We start from the raw sequence: 23,883 nt of genomic DNA, 5'->3' as shown, positions 1-23,883 counted from the left end.
TTGGCCACAACAGAAAAAAATGGAAAGACCATGTATTCAGGAATGAGTCATAGTTAGCTGCTCCAAAATTTCAACCAGTAATGTTAGCCTTATCTGCTGTTTATTTGGCCTTTAAAGAGTATGGAACTGTTCATAATAGCACTAGAGAATGCCTGTGAACAAAGCTGATTCCCTCCTGTTCACATTTATTAAAATCCTAGAGACAACTAGCAGTTATGAAAGATTGTTTGAATGACAGGCAATTCATCAATCCCAAGTGAACTGTGACTTTCAAATACATTTTTAATTGCTGAACCCTTTCTTTACATGAAATTTTAAGTCTTACTTGCTTGACTTCTCTTCACTTCTCATAAGGTGAGCAATCTCCATCAGACGGAAATGCCAAGAACACTTTGCTAGCCCTCTGAAAGAGAGGCACTTAATTGAGCATCTCCTTATGATTGTCAAAATGTTTGGAGAACAAATTTTGTAACTGTATGTCTCCTTTCCAACTTTTCTTCTGGTGTAATCCACTTATTTACTTGTTTGTGCTGATGATGAGTTTATATTCATATTTTCTCTTTTATTAAATATATGTTGTCAGCTTCTAATTCACTGAAAAACAGGTTAAAAAACAAAGGAAAAGGAAATTTTTTAAAAATGGCACAATGGGGACCCCTCAGAGATTCCTAAAACGAATGATGAATTAATTATACCTGTAGTTTAGAAAGATATGAATAATACAGGTAGCTTTGTCAAGATAGATTAAAGAGGGGAGTTCCCTGGCAGTCCAGTGGTTAAGACTTTGCCTTCCAATGCAGGGGGTGCCGGTTCGATCCCTGGTCAGGGACCTAAGATCCCACATGCCTCGGGGCCAAAAAACCCCAAAAAACATTAAAGAGAAGCAATATTGTAACAAATTCGATAAAGACTTAAAAAAAAAAAAGATAGATTAAAGGGGAGCTCAGACTGGAAGCAGAATGACAGACTAAGGACATTATAAAAGCTCTTGGCCTCCAGGGGTTCACAGCCAAGAAGAGGACTAGAACCCTGTATATCAGACAGGTTAATAGTCACAAAAACAGAAACCATTCTTGTTATTTCAAACAGAGGGACTTTAATGAAGAAACTTGGTTACAAAGATGTTGGAAAAGCTGGGAAGCCAAACATGAAATTGTGAGGCAACCCAGAGTTTAGCCACAACAGGAAGCACTACTCTGAAGGGAAAGAGAGAGGAAGGAGGTGATGTGACAAAGCCCCAGCTGGGGCAGTTTGACTGGAGCTGCACTCATGGTGAGGACTATCTGGAAGGTGCTAAGTCGTGGAGAAAGAAGATGTCTGATGAAGGTTACTACAGAGAAGATGCAGCTGCTGCGGTGGGGACCACCACCCACCCCTGAGGAAGACAAGGGAGGGAGAAATACCCTGGCTTCTCCTTTCCTCCCATGCTCCAGTCCTTCACAATCTCCCCCTGGCTATGCCTACCTGGATGCCAGTTGACAAGAGAGGGAGGGAAATGTAGTGGTACTACTAGGCAGGACAGAGCAGGGAGAGGACAGAAGACTTGTAATGCATGGAAAGGATGTGGTTTGTACAATAAAATAAGTATGAACAATTTATGATGGAGCCAGAGAGAAAGATCAATTTCTACTAAGGTGAGAGTGCAGCTGATAAAGACCCACAGAGAACAATGTTTTGCAGATGAATGAGGGCTGATTTGGGAACAAAGGAAAGAAATTCGATTATAAATATAGCTGCCACTAAATTTTAAGGGGTTTGGTTGTCTTACCAGAATTTTAAAGGAGTCTGAGAGCATAAATCCTTAGATTTTCAAAGACATTTTAAAGTCTACTGTCAATTTATGTGTATAGAAAAACACACAGAAGTTAATTAAAAAAAAAAAAACGGATGAAGATTTGCTAATATTCAAAAGAAAAATGGCTTATGGAATTCACTTTTAAGGGCTCCAAAGAGAGGGACCTTGAGCTTTACTGTGTGACATTCAGCTTGATTTCAAGAGTTGAGTTCTGCCACTGTACTGAGACTTTGGGCAGAGCTTTTGGCCTTCCTGTGGCTTGCAAAACCATTGAACAATTATGGGCGCATTTTAAATACCCAGAATTACCACAAAGAACACGAGACTAAACTCACTGTTAATGCCAGACCTCAGACTATATACCATGATTCCAGCTCTGAAATGAGTCTATTGTCCTAATATCATAGCCATATTTATTACCATACATAAATATCAACTTTCTTCCCTTTGAATTTGACCAAGCTGCCTTTGACTGCTATTGTACGTTTCTTCGGCTTCTTTGTTTAGGTGTATTTTTCACTTGATTTTTAAATCCTGGGCTATAGTTATCTCATTTTCTAAATACAGATAAACATGCACAAAATTATTATTTTTTCACTATTTATACTGAGTGAATCTATCATGTATGTGATTCTATTGAAGACCTAACTATAATTCTTTATGTGTTTCTATATCTATAAAGGGGATACTTGCCCTGACTTCTAGGGTCTTAATGTACATACTGTTCTCTTCATTTTCTCATATTTTGCCCTACGTGACCCTAGTCTATTCAAGAGCTCAACATTTAATTTTGCAGACCAGATTTTCTAAAATGTTTAAGGATTCCATTTATTTCTGGACTTTTTACATTAAATACTTACACATTTATTTGTAAGATTTCTAAGCAATTAGTCTTGACAAAAATAACACCATCATTCTGATATTGAGTAAAATTCTAAAAGTTTTGTAACTGGTTAACACAAGGATGTTCCAGAAGACTCATTTGGTGAAGCCTATTCTAGCAGCACTTCAGGTTTCCATAGTAACTATGGAAAATCACTGGGGCCCTCAGTTAAATGCCATTATGTACAGAGTAGAGCCCTAGACCTTTTAGATCTGGAGGAAAACTTCTAACTGGTGAACTGTTTCTATCTTTACATGTGAGGGAAGAAAATAAACTTCTTTTTCTGATATTTTATTATTGAGACATTTTCAACAATGCTTTAGAGTGTCATCCTTCTCTCTTGTTTTCTTGTCACAGTTTATACAGAATGTCCTGGAATATAGTCTGGTTTGGTGCTTTCGCCACTCTAAGAATGACTACTCTTCTGTATATCTAAAAATCACATTTGAAATGAAATTATAACATACTGAGGACTATTTAGTCTTTTATGATGAAGCCAGAAGGAAGGAATTTTTATAGTATTTGGATTCTGAATATCGGATGGTTTGAATTCTTAAGTCTTTCATTAGAAAGTTGATTAGTATAAAAAAAAGTTGATTAGTATGAATTACAGGGGTGATGGTGGGATAGAAGGACTCTAATTTCATCGAGCTGCTTAAATCCCTATCCAGGTGGGTCTAATTCCCCACACAGAATTAAGATGAACAGAGAGAGCTGCTCAAGTTTTCCTGGTGGTCAACAAAACTATGGAACTGTTCTTGAATGTATTCAGTGCTTTTGTGGACTCTACGTTCTCTCTTTTTCTCTTTTCTCTCTCAAACTCTCTGCTTCCCTCCCTCCTTCTTTAATAGAAATCATATATAAATACAGGTTAAGATGGACTTTTAACAAGGGATTTCATATTTCATAAACCTAATAAAAAAAGTATGACATGGTGATGCTATTCTTTGCTGGGTACAAGCAGACATCTTACAGTCCTGAAAGCGTTAATACAGCTTTCAAAACAGAGAATGGTGAAATCAGGCCCGAGCCAAGGTCACCCTGACCACTCTTCCCAGAAGAAACCCAATCTGGGATCTCAGGAGTTCTCTATGGGGAGTCCTGGATGAGAAACACCTGGGTGCCCTGGGATGGGAGGCCCCACCTCCCAGGCTAGTCCATAAAGAGTTTGGCTCACCGCGCATGTGGAGCAAGCCTCACCCCTCGTGAGAGACGCGCTTTTCTACCTGCTCAGAGGCACAGTGGAGCAGTGCCTTGTCCCAGAGGCCATCCAAGAGGCCAAAGGCTTACTTGCGGCAAAGTGGGCTTCTGGAGCTGAACCTCGGGCCCCAATCTGACATCTGCCAAGGTATGAACACAAATGTTTTTTTTCCTAGTATCTCACAAAACTTTGAGATGTGTTACAGTTCGTGTGATACCATGGTAATGAATTTACCCTTCAGTCTTTTCATTAGGGATACCTTCTAAAAGAGCTGAGAAATATCCCTTCTTAAAGAGCATTATACTCCTTGTTTTTTTTTCTACTTTTGCATTATCATGTCTTTGCAATGTTTCTAAACATTCCTTGTGGACTGGGGTCTCACAAGGTAAATTGGTTTATGCTTCAGGCTATAATTAGTTACCTTTAGGTCCCTTTCTATTTCTTAGAAACTTGTAGGTATCTTTCATCTACCTAAGGCCCTTCCCTTATTGTCTTTGTTGATTTACACTGTTTTGTTTCAATCATTTGATACAATTTGTTTCAGTGTTTTTTGTATCGCTTACATATATCCTAAAAATTACTATCTTAACCATTTTTAAGTGTATGGTTTACGGGGTATTAAATATATTCACATGTTGTGCAACTATGGCCACCATCCATCCCCATGTCCCTTTCATCTTGTAAAACTGAAACCTTATACCTACTAAAAAAATTCCTCATTCTCCTCTCCCCTGAGCCTGTGGTAACTATCATTACACTTTCTGTCTTAATGATTTCGACTAAGTGCCTCATATAGGTGGAACCAGACAGTTTTTTTTGTTGTTGTTTTCCTAACTGGCTTATTTTATTTACCATGAAGTTCTCAAGTTTCATCCATGTGGTAGCTTATTTAATCTCCTTTCTTTCTTGGGAGGATGTGTAGGGAGTTAACTGGTTCAAGGGCCAGAGTTAGAGACGCTAAAGGGCCACTCTCTCTTTGGTTAGGTTCTTAACCTTTAAACAAGAATTTTTTTTTTAAGTCTATAACAGTTTCATTGTCACTCCCAACACCCACTCCCCCAGAAACCCCATTGCAGGAGCCTGTTTTTATGGGAAGTTCTTAGAACTCCTAACCATCCCCTACTCTTCACTTTCCACCCCATTTTTTCTCTGTAGTTACTAGGGTATTTTGCACTTGATTACATATCCTTCACTCTCTTCTCTTCATCCCATCACCCCCTAAATAGGTCTTGGGAGAGAGGCTAGGGGATGGTGGGGGGAGGGGCAGAGGTGGAGGAAGAGTGGGAAAGATGTTACCTCTTCTGTTATTGATATTTATATGAAAAAAAGTTTTGGTGGCAGCAATCTCCCTGTCCCCATCGCTGTTAGAGGCCTAATTTTATTCCTATAAACATAATAAAAAGCAAGTGGGACTTGGATTATCATGCTAATATTATTGGTTAATGAAGGGCTTATAGGGAGTGGGGGTGGGGGAACAAAGCTTGATTACCTTTTTTTCACTCAGAAGATTTCTTTCAGCTGTACTTTCTAGAGCTGGACTTCTAGTATCTGACTCACTGTACTGGTAGCTGTGGTTTTAGCAGCTGAGTTGAGTCCAAAGCCTACTTTATAAAGATGCTGCTTGCCTGGGAACATTCTGAGGTGGATATAGGGTATCTCCATTAAAATAGAGAAGTTAAATTGTTCATTTTGCGCCCGAGCCTTTAGCCTTACCACTAACCATGCCATGAAAGGACATTAAGGTAACCCAAGAGTGGAGAAAAAAAGAGGGCTCTGAAAAAGCCCAAATAAATTTTTTAAAATGCATTCTATGACTAAGAAACATTTTAGACTTGGACTCAGTACAAAATTTCAAAACTTAAGCTCAATGAGCCATAATAGGGGCTAATCATAAATTTCTTAACTGTAACAGCATTTAATTACTGCAAGCTGTAGTAATGCTAACAGCAGTGAGATGCTACACCACTATCTTTTCAAACAGTAGAACTTCTCAAGTACGCTACAAACTAATTACACTTCAAACTACTCCCTAGGCTTGAGATCAAAAGAGAAAGAAAAACGGAGAAAGTAAAATCGGGCAAATACAGAAAGCTTTCACCTTCTGTACTGTTTTTTTTATCTCAATTTATTGACATGATATAATTATAATTGAAGTTATAGCTGAATTCTATGAATTCAGATCTGGGGAATGAAAATTCATAGGCTTATTCATGTTAAAAACAGTAATTTGTTCAAAATATCCTGCTGAGAAGAAAATTGCCTTATGTCTTTGAGGGGTCATAATAGTTTTCACAGTGTCTACAATAACCGCATTGCAGGACATAACAGGTAATTGAAAACAAAAGCTGAATTAAGTCTGTTGGTAGCAAGGTTAAAGTAGTGGAATGAAGTATTCAGGTTAAGTGCTGCTATTAATGCAATGCCTTCACATGTGGTACGTCTAGCACATTAATACTTAATATGGCACTTATGCTTTTCATATAAAGCTTCCACTCTCGCTTGTAATTTGAATATTTTTTAGAAGATAGGGCATTTTTTCTACATGAAAATTTTTTTCTAAAAGCCTTTTAACTGTAGGTTAAACAAGCAATTGTGTCATGATCAAAGAGAACCAAAACTAACCTGAGGGATAAATCATTACTACTGGCAAACACATGAGTTTATTGTCCTATCCAGTAAAATAAAAACATACCATTTTCAAACGTGTCAATATCGGTAATACATAGGCTCATGGAAGCAACCATATCAAACTCAAAAATTGTATTAAGGCTCTATTTTTTCAAAACCTTGAGAGAAAGAGTTTGTTTTTCAGGCGTTTAGAAAAGAATACGTTCCCTCATTTTCCTCCATTTCCATCTCCTTGCATTCCGTGTTTGCCCACAGTAATTTTGTTTACTCTTTCCTATTGTCCCTCTTTTCTTTTCTCCCTCTCTCGTGCTCTTCTCACATTTTACTTCTGCAGCCTTGTTCTAAAGAAAAGACAGAAGCATCAAATTATGTAATGTTTATTCAAAGTGTTGATGAGATCTCAGGGTCTTCAGTATTACACAAATCAGAGCCAATGAGAAGGCACCAATCTTCAAATGTTCTCATTCCTATTCTGTATCTCCAGTGGTAGCCACAAATATTGTTGAATAAATTAATATTATTTGATCAGGCTTAGCCTCCTAAGTAGACTCTCACCCCAGTCTTTATTCCCTCCAGTCCAAACTGTATGCTGCCCTGAAGAATTTTCAGGCACGCAAATTAGGTATGGCCTCAGAACTACTTAATGGGTCCCCATCAACCACAATAGGGCCACCACCCTTGGCACATTAGGTTCATCACTATAAGAGCTCTGTCTACAGGTCTAGTTGCTGCTTCCTCCCCTCCCCTTGTTCTAGCCTTCCCCTCTCTGACTTTGATTACTCCTTTTCTCCCTGCTGTCTCATTCTTCCCCCCACTTACCCGACTCTTTAGCTGTCTTCACATTTCAATTCAAATTCTCCCTTCTCGTGGTAAGCTTTCCTTAATACCTCCTGCTTATGCAGACTAAAGCACAATTTTTTTTTCTGTGCTCCCACTTCATTTTGTAAGTACCACATATTGACATGTGTTGTAATTCCACTGGCGTTTCCCTGCGTCTCTTTCACATAAGACACAGGCTTCTAAACTCTTTGAGAGCAGGACAGGAATTTGGATTCAGGTCTTTTTGACTTGAACGGTCACTATGTTTCGGGTCATATTGAATGTGAGAAATCAATAGCAAGTGGAGAAATTGCAGGAGCAACTGCAATTTCAAATTTAAGTGATTGGGCATATGGTGATATCTTGGATCAAGAGAGAATATGGAAGGAGTAGGTTATGGGTGGCAACATTAAACACCCATAGTGAAGGATCTGAATAAAAAAGTGTGAAGAATGGCTTCCCTAAGAAATGCTAGCATGTAAGGCATGAGGACTGGAGCTCAGAAGAAGGGAAAGATGCAAGGTGGGCAGATTTTTAAGAAGAAAAGAATTATCACTGGAAAATGCTTTAAAAATCCATTAAATTTTGGGACTGAAAATAGACCAGTGATAAACAGAAAATCATTCCAAAGAAATCTCAGTATCTAGGGTGGGGCAAATCAAATGATAAATTCTAGAGTGAGGTGAAGTTAAGTGTAGATGTAGCATATGCGTTACTAAGTTTGGACCTGAAAGCGGGTTAGAAATGGGGGTTGTGTGGTTGGGACATTGCCTTGAAGTGAGAAATAAGTGTATGTGAAAGTATTTCTAATGTACTTGTAGGTTGAAGGAGGAAGCTGGAAGGGATGAAGGGTTTGAATGTACAGAAAAGAGGAAATATAATTGAAGGAACTAGTGTGCAGAGGAAAAAGAAGGGGACAGGATGCAGAGCACAAATGGAGAGTTTGGCCTGGGATTGATTTTTCTCTGGAGGGATAGATGGGATACTAGGTGAAGATAGTTATGTTTGAGAAGGAAGGGAAAAAGATTGGATAACTTCATGACTCAATTCTGATTTTTCTCTTGTTAAATGGAGTGAACCCTTTTAATTCGGGTGATACCATAGGTGCCTATTTCTTTGATTTGCCTTTTTGGATTTTGTGATGTCAGGGTGGGCACCACCTTGCCTTGGTTCAGCTTATGAATCCATCGGTGGCAATTCTTTTAGGTCTCAGGAGAGCAATTATGTTCTGCAGCTCAATTTAAGAAAGCAATTAAGGGGTACTAATACACCACACAAGGATTTACCTCCAGTTGTGATATCTGAAAGTTTAAAAAAATTCTTATGCAGAAAAATAATTTTTTCTAGACTATTTAAGTAGTCATTCAGTTAAAGCAAGCAAGCTTTGCACTGTGTCTCTGCTTGCTTCGGGACTTTTATTGCACAGTGAGTTTGGAGATGTGCATATAATACTTGGCAAGTGTTGAAGAGCTCAGGAACATCAGTCTTCATAGAAGTCGAGTGGCACACAATTATGACCAAAAACCCCAATGTAGCCCAGGGATCTACATGAGGAAGTCAGCATTTTTGTCCTCTTACCTCAAATCTTTGGGCAGTGTAACTTTCTGTAGGCCATATTTTAATTCATATTTTAAGGAATATACGCATTTAATTCTGCATAATTGCATAGGGCATAGTTATCAATACTCCTTCAAAATCTTCACTATGATTAATTCATGAAATCCTTGCCTTCACGAGCTCATATGCCTTCTACTTTTAAGTATAGTCTACTTTAAATATTTAATAGGTTAATGAAAACCCTTTTGAGCATTTAGTTTTATAAATGGATTTATTTGAACATGTATTAGAACTCAACATAAAGAGAGCCTTGGGATTAACTTTTTTGGCAAAATTATAATAGCTACTATTTATAGAGTCCCTACCACATGCTAAAAGCTTTGCATTCATCATCTTATTTATTTGAACAGCCAGTGTCTAATCTCACTGTGGTGTCAGTTTGAACTTCTGTATGTTGACTCTTCAATTCTTCTGTAATGAGAGAATTAGCACTTTAAAAAAATTCCTCCCAACCTAGCCCACGGTTAAGCCAGAAAGAGAAACTAAATAATTGCTATCCAAATAAAGCAACACATGCAATGAAGCAATACTTTCCTTCACAGGGACTGGTTTAGAAAGTGATTAATGCAAGGTTATTTAAAAGTGTTAAATAGACATTAATAAAATGTGAATGAATGAATTCAACATTGTGAATACTACACTTTTGATTTTTTTTTGTTTTATAAATTTATTTTATTTTTGGCTGCGTTGGGTCTTTGTTGCGGCACGCAGCCTTTCTCTAGTTGTGGCGAGCGGGGGCTACTCTTTGCGGTGTGCAGGCTTCTCATTGCGGTGCGCAGGCTTCTCATTGCAGTGGATTCTCATGTTGCAGAGCACGGGCTCTAGGCACCTGGGCTTCAGTAGTTGTGGCACGTGGGCTCAGTAGTTGTGGCTTGCGGGCTCTAGAGTGCAGGGTCAGTAGTTGTGGCGCACGGGCTTAGTTACTCCGTGGCATGTGGGATCTTTCCGGACCAGGGCTCGAACCCGTGTCCTCTGTATTGGCAGGCGGATTCTTAACCACTGTGCCACCAGGGAAGCCCTACACTTTTGATTTTTAAATGTTATACATAGCCTGGAATTACTTGGCTCCTTTTTCATACTGCTTGTGAGGTCCTGATTTTCTGGTGGTGGTTGACAGAATAGTGTAAATTCATAGTTCTAGTGGTTTCTTCTTTTAACAGCAATATACAATTCACACAGTATTTGATAAGCACCTCTGATATATCTGCAAGGTTCTGTGATAGGTCTCAGAAGGGAAGACGCTAGGGGTAAGGGTTAGGGATTGGGTAGAAAGGATGCAAAAATCAATAAGATATATTGCCTGCCAGTGGAGTTGACACACTATTGTGGGGGAAGATGGGATAAAACAAATTACTATGGCACATTTAACAAATGCAGAGTAGTGACCAATGAAGGTACTGAAAACACTACCATTTTTATGATTCTGTATTTAAAAGTTAAAATTGCTTTTTTTTAAAAAAATGATGCAACAAAGCATGAGAAAAAGTAGTTATATATTCTGCTTCATTTCCCTTCTTCCATTCTCCACCACCAAGAAGTGCTGTTTTCAAGGATGGAGTCACTCAGGAAAGGCGTTTGTTAGCACTAGAACTCCTTTCCAAACTGACCCTCCTATTTTCAGTTACAGCTGGCATTTGCTAAGGGCTTTACAATCTAGATGATAAGCCAATTAGGAATTAGGCATTAATGACTCACTGCAGCAGCTTTTAGAGATAATACATTTACAAATTTATAGGAACTTTCTTTAATCAAAAGATTGGCTGTGGTACTCGTATTTAGTGTCCACATGGCAAATCCATGGGGAAATATTTTGGAGATGAACTGGGTTTTGAGTGCTCTGTCAAGAACTATGAAGTTCTGAGATTTTGTCCTCAACAGCTAACGAGTTAGCCCACCACAATTAAACAGAAGCTGGCGGAAATTCTGAGACTCCTGGGGCAGACACAGGACAAGTTATGTGATAGGCCTCACAGCAGTAGCGGTAGCCAGTCTCACTGATTTCTCCTGCCATTTCCCGAGGCCCAATTCCTATAGGATGATTAACAAGCTTCTAGTGATGCCTGCACACCTGATGGATCATGTGACAGGAGAGGAGAGGTACCCCAAGCCCAGGTAAACCAACTTTTTTTGTTTTTTTTGCGATATGCGGCCTCTCAGTGTTGTGGCCTCTCCCGTTGCGGAGCACAGGCTCCGGACGCGCAGGCTCAGCGGCCATGGCTCACGGGCCCAGCTGCTCCACGGCATGTGGGATCTTCCTGGATCGGGGCACGAACCCGTGTTCCGTGCATCGGCAGGAGGACTCTCAACCACTGCGCCACCAGGGAAGCCCTAACCCAACTCTTTTATTACGCGTTTTCTGGCAAGTAAACCTGCCAGAACTTTGCCCCAGAGGAGGACGTTCTCCTTATATGTTACTGGATAGTAAGCAAACCTGCGTTCTGCCCTGGAGAGAGAGACTGTCTTCCTCATCCAAGGTATTGACTGGATAAATGTGCTTGAAAGAGTCCAGAACAGAAGGTCAGTTAGTGCCTCTGCACTGAAAACATGCAGAAACGCACAACACACTTGGAAAACTGTCTCCTGGCACTCTGTATCAAGTTGCTTTTTAACAAGTATCTCCTATTACATGGCAAGCAATGTTCTAGGTGCTTTAAAGAGTACTTACAAACATCCTCCTTTACTTTCCCAATGACCCTTTTGCATATTTTATATTCCTACTATATTTTCTATTCCTATTTCATAGATGAGCCTGAGGCTTAGAGAGATCGGGTTACTTGCTTAGTTATAAACAATGAGTGCCCCTGATGAGATTTAACCCCAGGCTTCTCTGACTCCCATACCCATGCTTTTAATTACTACATTCTCCCACTGAAGAAAAGCAACCTACTTTAATTTTCTGTATAGATTTTGTTGACAACCTTAAGGACCCCACAGGAAGATGATCTAACTTGAAGGTCTTCATGCAAAAGGTGATTATACATAGCAATTCATTAAACAAATAAATAATATCCCTCTTTATATACATACTCCATTATCTAAGTTCATTTTTTAAAGAAGGGAATTAGTGAAAAAAAAGAAAATATCAGGCTCAATTAAGTAAAGAACCTCGGACAAGCGTCCAGTTTGCTTCATGTTTTACTAGTTTTGTTGTTAGATTAGTTCTCTGGTAAATATTTTCACTTGGTTCGTTACTTTGTTTGGAATAGTTTATTGCTGTTAAGGAATTGGTAGAATGAGACAGTCTTGACTCACTAGCTCCTAAAATATGATCTGTGTTTTTGACCACCCAGGAGTGTTGAAAGTCACTTATTAAAGGCCTCTAGGGTCCCACTTTTGTCCTGCTGTGTGCACATGTTTTATGCACCACTCCCAGGACATGCTCTGTGTGGCAGTAACACATAGGCTGCTCTCTCTGCCTCCAGTGCTCTCCTTCCATGGTATTCTCTGATCTTCCAGCTTCATCCCATGAAGGTGTTTCTGACCTCTCCCACAGATTATAATCTTTCCTCTGATGAATTTAGATTTTATTTTTCCTTTTCATGGGTCATCTTGACTGTGTATCTGTTTTATACACAGTCATAATATAAACTTCTTTTGGCAGTAATGGGTGTCTTACTTATCTCTGTATTGTTACATTGTATAAATTATATTTGATGTAATGTAGCCTTGAGGAGGCCTGTTTAGGCTTCAGAGGAACTGGCAAGGAGGACATAATGAATGCAATGTGAAGCGGGCAGACGTTTCCCTTTTGTGGCTAGGTCCCAGGTCCTTCTGCAGTGTGCAAAAAGCAGGTATGTGCTCGCTTCCTGTCCTGGCCTGGTGCACCCATTTTGTTTTGTTTCCTGAATTAGGTATTTCCTGTTGAGAGTTTGAGGGGAGCTCCTTCATATGTTACTGGCTTACCTGAAACATTCTGGATCTTGCTTTGCATCACTTGTTCCAAAGTCTAACTATATGATATACCAAGCCAAAAACAAACAAAAAAACCCAACCAAAAAAAGCAAACGTCTGTTCTCAGTGTTGTCTCTGTTTAAAACATATATATATTCTTTTAATAATTAGTACTAATTAGTGTTGTGAGCAAACGGCTGTCCATTTTCTTCCTATTCAAAGTAGATGACGGGTTATACTTGAGTTCTTTGTATGCCATGCTGTGACATCAATCCGAAATAAGCAGAAAAATAAATGGAATGTGTGTGTTCACATAGATGTAAATATAAAGTTTTTCCATGAACTTTCCTTTTTCTAATATATGTATTCAGTGTATTTTTGTGTCTATAAATGTAGGTTTATGCGTATCTGTGACATATTGATATGTACACACATACACCTCAATTCTGAGTATTTTTACACATTAAAATGTTTTCTGATACTAGCATGCTTTTTACATTGACTCATATTTCATGTAGTGTTTCTTCCTCTGAAACGCTATTAACTGACGGTGCCTTTCACAATTGATACCTTCTTAACAACTAAATAAATCACTTATATAAGGAAGAGGCCAATTGAAAGAAAATTACTGTAGTCTGTAATGGGAAATAAGCCTTTTGCCAGAGTTAAGCACCCAAATACGGCTGCTGTCCCCTGAGGTTTCTGAGTAGGAGACGTAGAGTCAGTGTTTCGTGTCAATCTGGCGTTAGTACGAGATGGCAAGTATTTCTGGGGCTGCTGTAATTCCAACAACACAATCTTCTGCCTTACATAACAGGACTCTTTGTTGGCATTAAAGCTATTTCATCTCTGGCAGAGTAACATTCAGTGGGTGGATTAGGAGCCTTATCTTACTAAGACCATCAACATAAGGAATCAATAGATGAGTGACTTGTGCAACTAGTACCTGAAGGAGGAACACACTTTTCCCCCTAAGTTTCTAGGGATGATCCTAACACTGCAGCTGGTGAGGTGGAAGAATTTGTTTTTCTGAGTATTTTTCAAGCTCAGATTAGGTCCTATGGGGAATGAACAATTTATGTTCAGCTGTTTTTTGTTTTTTGCAGTACGCGGGCCTCTCACTGTTGTGGCCTCTCCCGTTGCGGAGCACAGGCTCCGGACGCGCAGGCTCAGCGGCCATGGCTCACAGGCCCAGGTGCTCCGCGGCATGTGGGATCTTCCCGGACCGGGGCACAAACCCCTGTCCCCTGCATCGGCAGGCGGAGTCTCAGTCACTGTGCCACCAGGGAAGCCCTGTGTTCAGCTGTTTTTGTTTTCGTTTTTAAAGCAAACATTTTTTTTTTCTATTTTCAGGTACAGAAATTGATGTAGAATGTAAACTTTGCTGAAAACACCTAAATGAACAGTGCCACACTGCTTGTAAAAATCCAATTTTATTTTTCATAAAAGATTTTACTCACCTCTGATACAATGTGTATATTTCAATCACATAGGCAGAGAGAACATTTTTTCTTCTGCAATAACATTCTTTTTAAAAATGGTTACTTAGCAAGGAAGCACTTTCTAGTTTTCAGTTTCCCCATCTGAAAAATGGTGAAAATAATAGTTCCTACTTCAAAGTTCGTTACAGAGAGTGGATTATACAATGAAAGTAACGTACTTGTCCTGGTGCCTGACCGTAGATTTCAGTAAATAATAAATAAATAATAATTGCATGGACATACTTTTCACACTGATGCAGTTTTTAGGTGCTTTCACAACTTGTATGTCCATCTCTCCCTGGTCAGCAGAGCATGCAGGCATGTGCCAATGAAAGCTGGGCTTTGGTCTCTTCTAGTCCATGTATCCCCACTCTTGGCAGACAGCTCCTCTGATTCTGTCTGTAAGAGGCTTATTTCTAGGATCCAGAGATTAGACTGTCCACATCCAGCTCCGTGGAGGGTTGGTTTCAGTGGCGTTTCACAGTAAGATGGGTCACCATACTCAGAGCCAAGCTCGTAAAAACCACATTCAGCTTCTGTTTCATCTTCCAGCCGTTCTCCATCTCGTGATGAGCAAGCAGCACCTGCCACCACTGGCACCTCACCCAGTCTCTTTCCATCTCAAAACTCGGCGAAGCTTCTCTTCTCTGATCTCCTTACACTGAAGCAAATCATTCTCATTCTTGTTGATGGTGGAAAGTGAATTAAATTGAAGTCTGGAGTGCAGCTGCCTGTAGATGTGACTCTGGGGTTTTTTTGCAAAGTGATGTCATCAGCGAACAGCTAACATCTTCCTGGTTTTGTTTGTTTGCAATTTGCCTACAGAAGGCATTAAACAAGAGCCTAGAAAAAGAAATATGCAGAAGCTGACAGTAAGAAACAGATCATTGACACCCCTATCGCAAATCCCTTATCTGTCTCTATTTCTCTGAATGGAAAGGGAAGACAACTCTACATTAGCAGTTACACCTTGGCCAAATAATCCAGAGGCAAGCTTCCATCCAGTCTCCTGGGGTAGACACAGGGAGCTCATTCGAGGTAAAGAACAATTCCTTGGACAGGTTTTCTTCCACACCATACATGCCACTGGCATGAATGGAAAAGGGTAGTCAGGGGCCTAACGTATTGACTGCCATTCATATTCCAGGAGCTGTTTACATTCTTAAAAATAATCAATTACAGGTGATTTTTTTCAGACCCCTGAGGCAGCTGTGGGGTAATGCGTGGGAAACACTACCTGGGAAGTTAGGAGACCTTCACTAAAGCTGGTTCCGCCACCAAGGACCTGTGGGTTATGGCATGGACCCTTCACCACAGTCAGCACAGTTCCTTTGCACAGTGAAATGGTTGGATCTGTGAATTTTATTCTGAGGATAACAAAGTGGACACATGCTGGGACCACTTTACACCTGAATGTACTTACCAGTATGTCATTTTCATTCTCAGTTATTTAGAGAATGATTAGCCAGTTGATGAGCTTTGAGCTTTTTGATTATTTTCCTCCTGCAGCTCACTTTTGGGTCATTTCAGCACTCACCAGTTATCACACACACACACACACACACACACACACACACACACACACACACACACAGGCTGAGGAAATCATAAATATAGGAACTTGAAGTCCATGTAACTCCTGTAATAACTCTGATAAAAGGGATTCAGGGGAAAAAACTGAAACCCATGATTACAACAAGATTTGGAGATTAAGATTTTGGCAAGGTTCAGAAACATACTTTTACATGTTCTATTGCAATTGATAGGCAGGTAATGGCTATAACATAAAGGAGAGTTTAAGAGGCAGGAGATACATAATTCTTAAATACATTGAGAGACTTGTTATGCATAACCTTGATTTCCAAATTTATTTGATACAGGACTAAAAACTAATTATCATTCTTGAAGTGCCAGCAAAGCTTATGGCTTATGATAGATGGAGTATTTTATGTATCTATCGGGACAAGGCTTTTCCAGGAAGCTTAGACTAGTCCAAACTCTCCCAGTAATTAAAGAAACATTATCATTAGTGTTATCCTAAATTAGCCACATTGTATATTTATAGAGTATACAAACAAAAACCCCATTTGGGGGAAGGAAAAAACCTAATATAGTTACTTTGTGTCTGGCACTTTGCCCAGCTCATTATACATTTTATTTTATTTAATTCTCAAAAAAGCAGTAACATCTATAGTGCCCAAAACGTATTGTCTTCCTTGAATGCCAGTGGGAAGGCCATTGTTCTTCACTACACTTTAGTTCTTCCATTCATTTCCCTGTACCTTTCTTTCCAAGTTCCTTTCTTTCTTCTTCCCTGGACTCCTTGGTCCTAGTTGTTGATATTCAGTCCCATTCTTCTTTCCCCTTCCCTGTGCTGCTTCTCTGTAGTTCTGAGTCGGCCAAAGGCTCCTGTGGGTGTCCTTTAATTCCACTGGTAACTTTTATAGCTAAAACTGTTGCAGGCTGCTGGCATAAGTCAAATCACATTTGGTAATATGTATGTTATATATCTGGAAACAGGGTTATACTCATTCTGGAGCAATTAACTAAATAATTGCACTGGCATAAAACAGCCCTGTACAATTCTTGAAATGAAATAATCTTAACTAGAGCTCCACCTAAAACTTCCAGGGAGTGCTAAAAAAAAACAAACAAACTGGCCTATTCTTGCTTCAGATCAATTAAGTGTCTCCGAAGCTTTTTTATTTTCTCTTTTACAGGAATTGTGCTGGCCTTAATCACTGTTTTTGAACTGGGAGTCTTTGGTCTTTCATGAAATAAAAACCAAGTGCTCTTTGAGTTAAGCGAAGTGTACAATGGAGAAAGCAAAACTTTCACCACATTTTATTCCTCTAATTTCTTTTTTTTTTTTTCTAGGGCATTTTCCTGGCTTGTTGAGCATTTCAGATCAGTCAGTGCAAAAAGGTGAGTGCAAAAACAACTGGGCAAGTCACCCAGTTCTAAGGTGTGACATTGGAAAGAATTTTGCAAAGGAGAGAAGGGAGGGATGTTTCTGGTCTGGTATTGGTGTCATTTATATCACTGTCTCATCCTCCAACTGATCTAACAATCAGTTGGGTGGTTAGAGACCCAAACCTGTGTGCTCAGCTGTGTGCTGTTCTACAAATAGGATAAATGATAGGTATCTTGCCCCTAGGAGTTTATGGTATAGTTGGGGAGTTTAGAGGATCTCACACACATGATAAGAACAAGCTCTGCAGGAGAGCTGGGGGTAACTTATATCGTTGTTGCTGTTCTTTAATGGTTATTACAAGCTGATGGTGTTCAGAGAAAACAAAACAAGCTGAACAGCCAATGAAGGTTTCTTGGCGCTGGAGATGAGCCCTAAAGAATGTGGCAAGTGATTGAGAAAGAAGAGTGTCTCTAGCAAGGAATCTCTTTTTCCTTTTTTCCTCGTGTCTTCTCTCACCTCCTCCTTTGCTGTGAAACTGGGCAAACCAATTGGTAAGGCAGAGTGGAGATGCCTTTATCTGGTAGTGTTTTGTAATCTGAGAGCATTAGTTTGAATTGTTTGTTTCTACCTGGCTCTATGACCTTTACCTAAATCTCCAGTCTGTCATCCATAAAAGGAAGATGATAATAGCACTTATCTCTGAGAGGTCTCAGGATTCTTTGATGTTCTTTATTCACTGCATACATGTGTTTTCAGCACTTAATTCTAGGTCCTCTGCTAGGCTTGGGGAATACAGAGGTAAGCATATTGAGAATGTTTTTGTCCTCAAGGAGCTTAGAGTCCAGCAGAGAGGATAGATGTAATTATATAAAATCCTCTGCACAGTTCCTGACTCATAGCAAGACTTCAGTGAGTACTGGGGCATATCAGTGGCTATTTTCAATAATAATAGTAACCCAGTGGGGAAATTTAAAATAGAAGAAATACCTTCAACTTTCTGCCAACACAATTGGACCAGCCAGTGGTATTATGCAAATTCAATATTCTATATTGTCATTAGACCTCCTTAAAAGCTTCCCAGTATTGAGTACCATAATATGCTGGCTTTTTATATATGCAGTAATACATTAGGCTGGACTGCACCTCCTTCAACAGAAATTCAGCCTTTATATTTGTATGATCAGTGACAGGAAACTGTATAGCATAAAGGGGTTCCTCATCTTTGGAACTGAGATACCAGTTATTTTCTTGACCTTCACTGTGAATAAAGTGTACCCAGTCATCCAAGCCTTTGGCACTCAAAGATGCACTGCTATGCAAATGACACCTGGGGACATACCTCAATCCAGTATCTATTTAGTATTATACAATTTTTGTCTTTTCTACATGTCTTGTCTCCTCCCACAAGTCCCTGTCACAGATTCCTAAGAAACAGGAATCTGAATCTGATTCAGAGGTTAGTGTGCACAGTTTATTAGAGAGCGTGCTAGGGATCACACCCAAGGCAGAGATGGGAAAAGAGAAAGTAGAATTGGGCAGAGGGAAAACTTGGGCTGTGGTATGGTCTCACTGCAATCTTTAGCCAGCCCAATGGGAGCTTTGAACCTGGAAGATTGCTTCAGAGTTGTCACAAGCTGAGGCAATGTTGCTGGGCCTTTATATACCCATGTTGATCAATCACTGGACGAGGGCTATCCCAGGAGTAAGGGCATGGTCTTGGGTGGGGTGGCTGTCTTCAGCCAAGGTAGCTCCCTACGAGGGCTGGCAGAGCAACTCCCTTATTCCTGAAGAGGGGTCAGAATGGTGCATCACAGCATCTACTACATATATACTCTTCCCTAAAAGGCAAATTTAGGGTAGCAGCCCAAGTGATTTACCTGTAATTTTTATGTTCTACCATGAGATTGCCAATGCCTGCGTAAAATGATTATGAAACTGGTATTCAGATACACTTAGGTCCTCCAAGAGCCTCCATTGCAACAGAAACTTGACACAATATTGAGACTTGGATTCTCTGAGATGTGTAGTTGTTGGGGTTAGAGAAGAGACTCAGTGTTATCCAGATAATCAACTCACTTCTACAACTAATCGTTTTACCCGTATTTGGTTACATAGTTAGAGCTGAAACTTTGGCTCTTTTGTGAGCTCTTTCTTGGGTCCTGAGTCAGCATTCTCATGATGAATGTTACAGTCAAATTAGGCAGTTGCCTATCACTTACTGCCTTCCCTATTGCATGTATATTCCTCTTAATCTTATTTACATTAGCAATAAATAGCTCCTAGAGAGCATAATGATACTTTTATTTCCATCAAGCACTATGATCACTGGTTCAGCCATATCACAATACATTGCTGTACTGAGCTAAGCTAATGAGTCCTCAAAACAGTGTAACAGAGTCACAAGTGAGAGTTTATTCAGTTTGTGGGTTAAATCTCCCAGGAATATATAAAATATAGGCCTTCTGAGTTTATGATGATTTTCTTTTAATTTGTTACCTTACATCTGATATATTTTAGTTCCAATTCAGAAATGGAGAAATCTTATTTTGTTTAAAAATTTGTTCTTTAATGTTTTTATGCTTTTTAAAAGTAAAAGAGCTATAAGGTAATACAGTGGAAGGGGGGAATAAATTACACATAAAAAATCTATTTCCATGTTAATGAAGTGTGCTTTTGGAGAGAGAATAGATGGTACTTAAATTTATTTCCTTCAAAAAAGGTGTTTGTTAAAAATATAAATGTGAGATTTCTAGTTAGTTACATTTTTCTATTTATGTCTTAAAGGAAGTGTTTTGTTTAAAATTACCAGGAAAAATAATCCACAAACAAAACAAAACAGATTAATGACTGGTTACAGATTTAAGACTCCATTTCTTATTTTACACCTAGGGCTGTTGTTTTCAAACTTTTTAAAGAATTGGAGTAGTTTTACTCCATAACTGTAATACAAGTTGAAAACAAATTATTCATTTTATTTTAATAAGCAAGGATTCCTAGTGCTCCCCCCCCCTCAACTAGTATTCTTCTTATTGCTTCCTTTCTGTACTTAAACTTTTGAAATTTTTCAAGTATATACAAATTGTAAAGGATAAGATTATAAAACCTCTATGTATCCATTGCTCAGTTTCTCCAGTTATCAACTCATGTTTAACCTTGTTTTGCCTACACTACCCACTCGCCCTACCCCTGTCCAGATTATTTTAATGTTATATAATTTCTCTGTATATAAATATTTCAATGTGTATCTTTATAAGGTAAGGACTCTTCAAAACACAGAACCACAGACCTATTATTACACTTAAAAATTAACAATTTTCTAGGAGTATTAGATACCCAGTAAGTGTTCAAGTTCTTTGAGTATGTCAGAAATTATGTTTCAAATCATCAACATTCAAATAAGACTCACGCATTACAACTGGTTGATATAACTGAAGTCTCTTTTGCTATGTAGGTTTCCTCTCCATCTCTAATTTTGTTTCTTACAATTTCTTTGAAGAAACCAGGTCATTCTGTATGGATTTTGCTGATTGCATTCCAATGTGTTAATCAACTGTCCCATCTATTTCCTGTAAATTGGTAGTAAAATCTTGAATTGATTAGATTTAGTTTTAAGTTTTGGACAAGAATACTTGAGAATGTGTCATACTTCTACTAGTAAGCAAACAATATCCTGTTAACTTTTTTTTATGATGTTAACAATAGCCATTAATGATTATGGCCTAGATCCATTATTTAATTACAGTGTTAAAATATTAAAATTCTATCACTCTCACTTCATTTATTAGCTGCGATACTTCTGTAAATAAATACTTATCCTTATCAACTATTTAGGTATCTTAAGGTTCAGTTTGTATACAGATTCAGTTTGCATGATTCTTTATTTACTAGTTCAAAATAACAATTGGTTCCCAGCATCCTCTAGGTATAACCAGTAAATTTTATTATCTACCACATACTATATATTTTTGATGTGTCAATCCTTAGAAGCTGTTATACGTATTGATGTTTAATTGTCCTATCTTCAGCCAATGGAAGCCTCTTTAAGCTGGTTTGTACGCCCTTTTGACTCTTCTGTAATACTCTTTAGCAGCTTCCTAATTTTCTGGTACGACAGAAAGTGCCGGTTTCATTTTATACATTTTATATTACAAACCTAGAAATCTCCAGAATTCCAGGAAATGGTATTAAAAGTAACAATTTGGGTGCTAGGGGTTATTTGCTTATTGTTAAAGTTATTGCTTTTGGTTTGGTCATTGTATCTAGGCTTATTAAGACAAAAAACTCTGTTCACTGAATAAATTACATCATGAGTTCTAACTGATACATTCTACTCACTTAAGACTACAGAGTTTTTATTGAACTGCATCGATCTTACATATATGTCTTCTTTGTCTCATGCTGAAAATCTCAGTTCTCAAAGAAATCAATATAATCATTCATTTACTTTATCCCATGATACGCATGCAATGAACTCATAAAATACAAACACTACCACAGGCAATGTGATTAAGATTTTTTTTCCAATTCCTTTTGTACTCAGGTTATGTCTCACCTGACATAAATGGTAAAAGTTGCTGTGTTTCAGAGTCACTTAAAATAGTCCTATTTTGCTACAAACTCAGTACATAGTTGGGTTTATTTGCTTTGCTTTAGATTTTTAGAATTTGCCTTTGAAGAAATTTTATGTAGATATTCATTGTTCCAATGTAAAATCTATAAACAAGGTAAATTCAGAGAATAGATTCTGTCTTCCTGACCTCATGCCTTACCTTCCATATAGGTAAACACTTTGAAAAAATTTTAATTGATCCATCAAAACCTTTTTTTTTTGGTACTTAGGAAGGCTTGTGGTTTTGTTCCAATGATTATACTAATACTTTTTTAAAAAAAATAACGATTAACATTTATTTTTTTTTTTTTTTTTTTTTTTTTTTTTTTTTTTGGCTGCCTTGGGTCTTTGTTGTTGCACGCGGGCTTTCTCTAGTTGTGGCAAACGGGCTACTCTCCACTGCAGTGGGCAGACCTCATTATGGTAGCTTCTCTTGTTGTGGAGCATGGGCTCTAGAGTGCAGGCTCAGTAGTTGTGGCACGTGGGCTTAGTTGCTCCGCGGTATGTGGGGTCTTCCCGGACCAGGGCTCGAACCCGTGTCCCCTGCATTGGCAGGTAGATTCTTAACCACTGCACCACCAGGGAAGTCCCACTAATACTTTTATATAATAACCACAGCCCCTTTCTTTCTAGATGTTGTCATTTGGTTTCCTACTATGAGTGCTACTGAAAGTAGCTAATAACCTGTTTCCCTCTCCCCATTCTCTCCCAGCATTATTCTTTCTCAGTTAATAAAAATAATCATTTCCTTATAATTATCTACTTTTCATGTACTCTCCCCATTATTCACCTCTTTTGATAGCTGTGTTTAAGGATATATAGCCATTACATACTATGCTTTCTCTACTATAAACACCATTTAGCTTTAATTTTTCAGGCATATATCCATTTAATGTTCATTGCTAGTCCTAATGTTTTCACTCTAGTCATTTTGATTTTCAGAAGCCCATCCTTAGAAGATGCCTGAGGAAGGGTTTATAGGCATAATATTCTTAGAACTCTTGAATTTTCATAACATTTCCTCATGGCTTTTGTAATTGAAATTGTTTATGCTAAATATTAAATCATTGGCTCACATTTACTCCCTGTGTTTCTTTTTTACTAAATTGTCTTGTCATGAACTGTGGCTAGAGACAATTTGATAATCTCATCTTTTTTTAAATTAGTAACTTAGTATTTTCCCTGGCTGTCCCATGGACTCCATTTTTTTCTTTTCTCTTTAAGGTTCACCATATTATTAGTGTATTTTTTTATGTTGGCTGTTCTGGTTGTAATCCCAAGTTGCTGTTTATTTTAAAGTTTATCAAATTAAAATTTTTAGTGTTCTATTTCATTGTAGTTCTTTTCTTGCCTTTTAGTATATATTATATCTTTTGCTTCCTCTATTTCTATCACTGTCTCTTGAATCTTATATCTTCATTTTTTTATTTTTAGAATTTTCTCCTCATATGCTATTTCTCTTAATATATTATCCCTAGTATTCACTCTTATGTTCTTCTAGTTACTTATTTCTGAAACAGTTTTCTTTGAGTCTTTTCTGTATTTTTCCAGCTATCCAAGACTTTAGTCACCTAAATTGAGTTTTGTACATCAGATATGTCATTACTTCATTATTTCCATAATTTCTTGTAACTTATTTTGATGTGTTAAATTATAATTTTCAATTTTTTCAGGAATATCTTTGATATGCATTCATTTGTTTTTAGAACCATTATTCTGCACATTATTTTTTATTGAAGTATAGTTGACTTACAATACTGTGTTAGTTTCAGGTGTACAGCATAGTGATCTGCACTTTATTCTTTAAACATATTTTGAATGGGGTTTTATCGTAAACCTTTTGCTACTCATGTCTAAGTGGGATCATTTTTCCTCTATTCTTATTAGAAGATGGGCCAGGATAGCTCTCCTCACATTAGAGCTTAAGAATTACTTCTCTTATTTTCACAAAGTGTTCAAAAGTATGGCCTTGTGCTTTCTGTGATATGGAAGCCCTCCTTCTCACTTCCACTTTTTTTTTTTTTTTTTTTTTTTTTTTTTGTTTT

The sequence above is a fragment of the Lipotes vexillifer genome, unplaced genomic scaffold (genome assembly GCF_000442215.2).
Source record: "Lipotes vexillifer unplaced genomic scaffold, Lipotes_vexillifer_v1.1 scaffold460, whole genome shotgun sequence".
Taxonomy (NCBI): domain Eukaryota; kingdom Metazoa; phylum Chordata; class Mammalia; order Artiodactyla; family Lipotidae; genus Lipotes; species Lipotes vexillifer.
Note: the sequence above shows the minus strand (reverse complement) of the source record.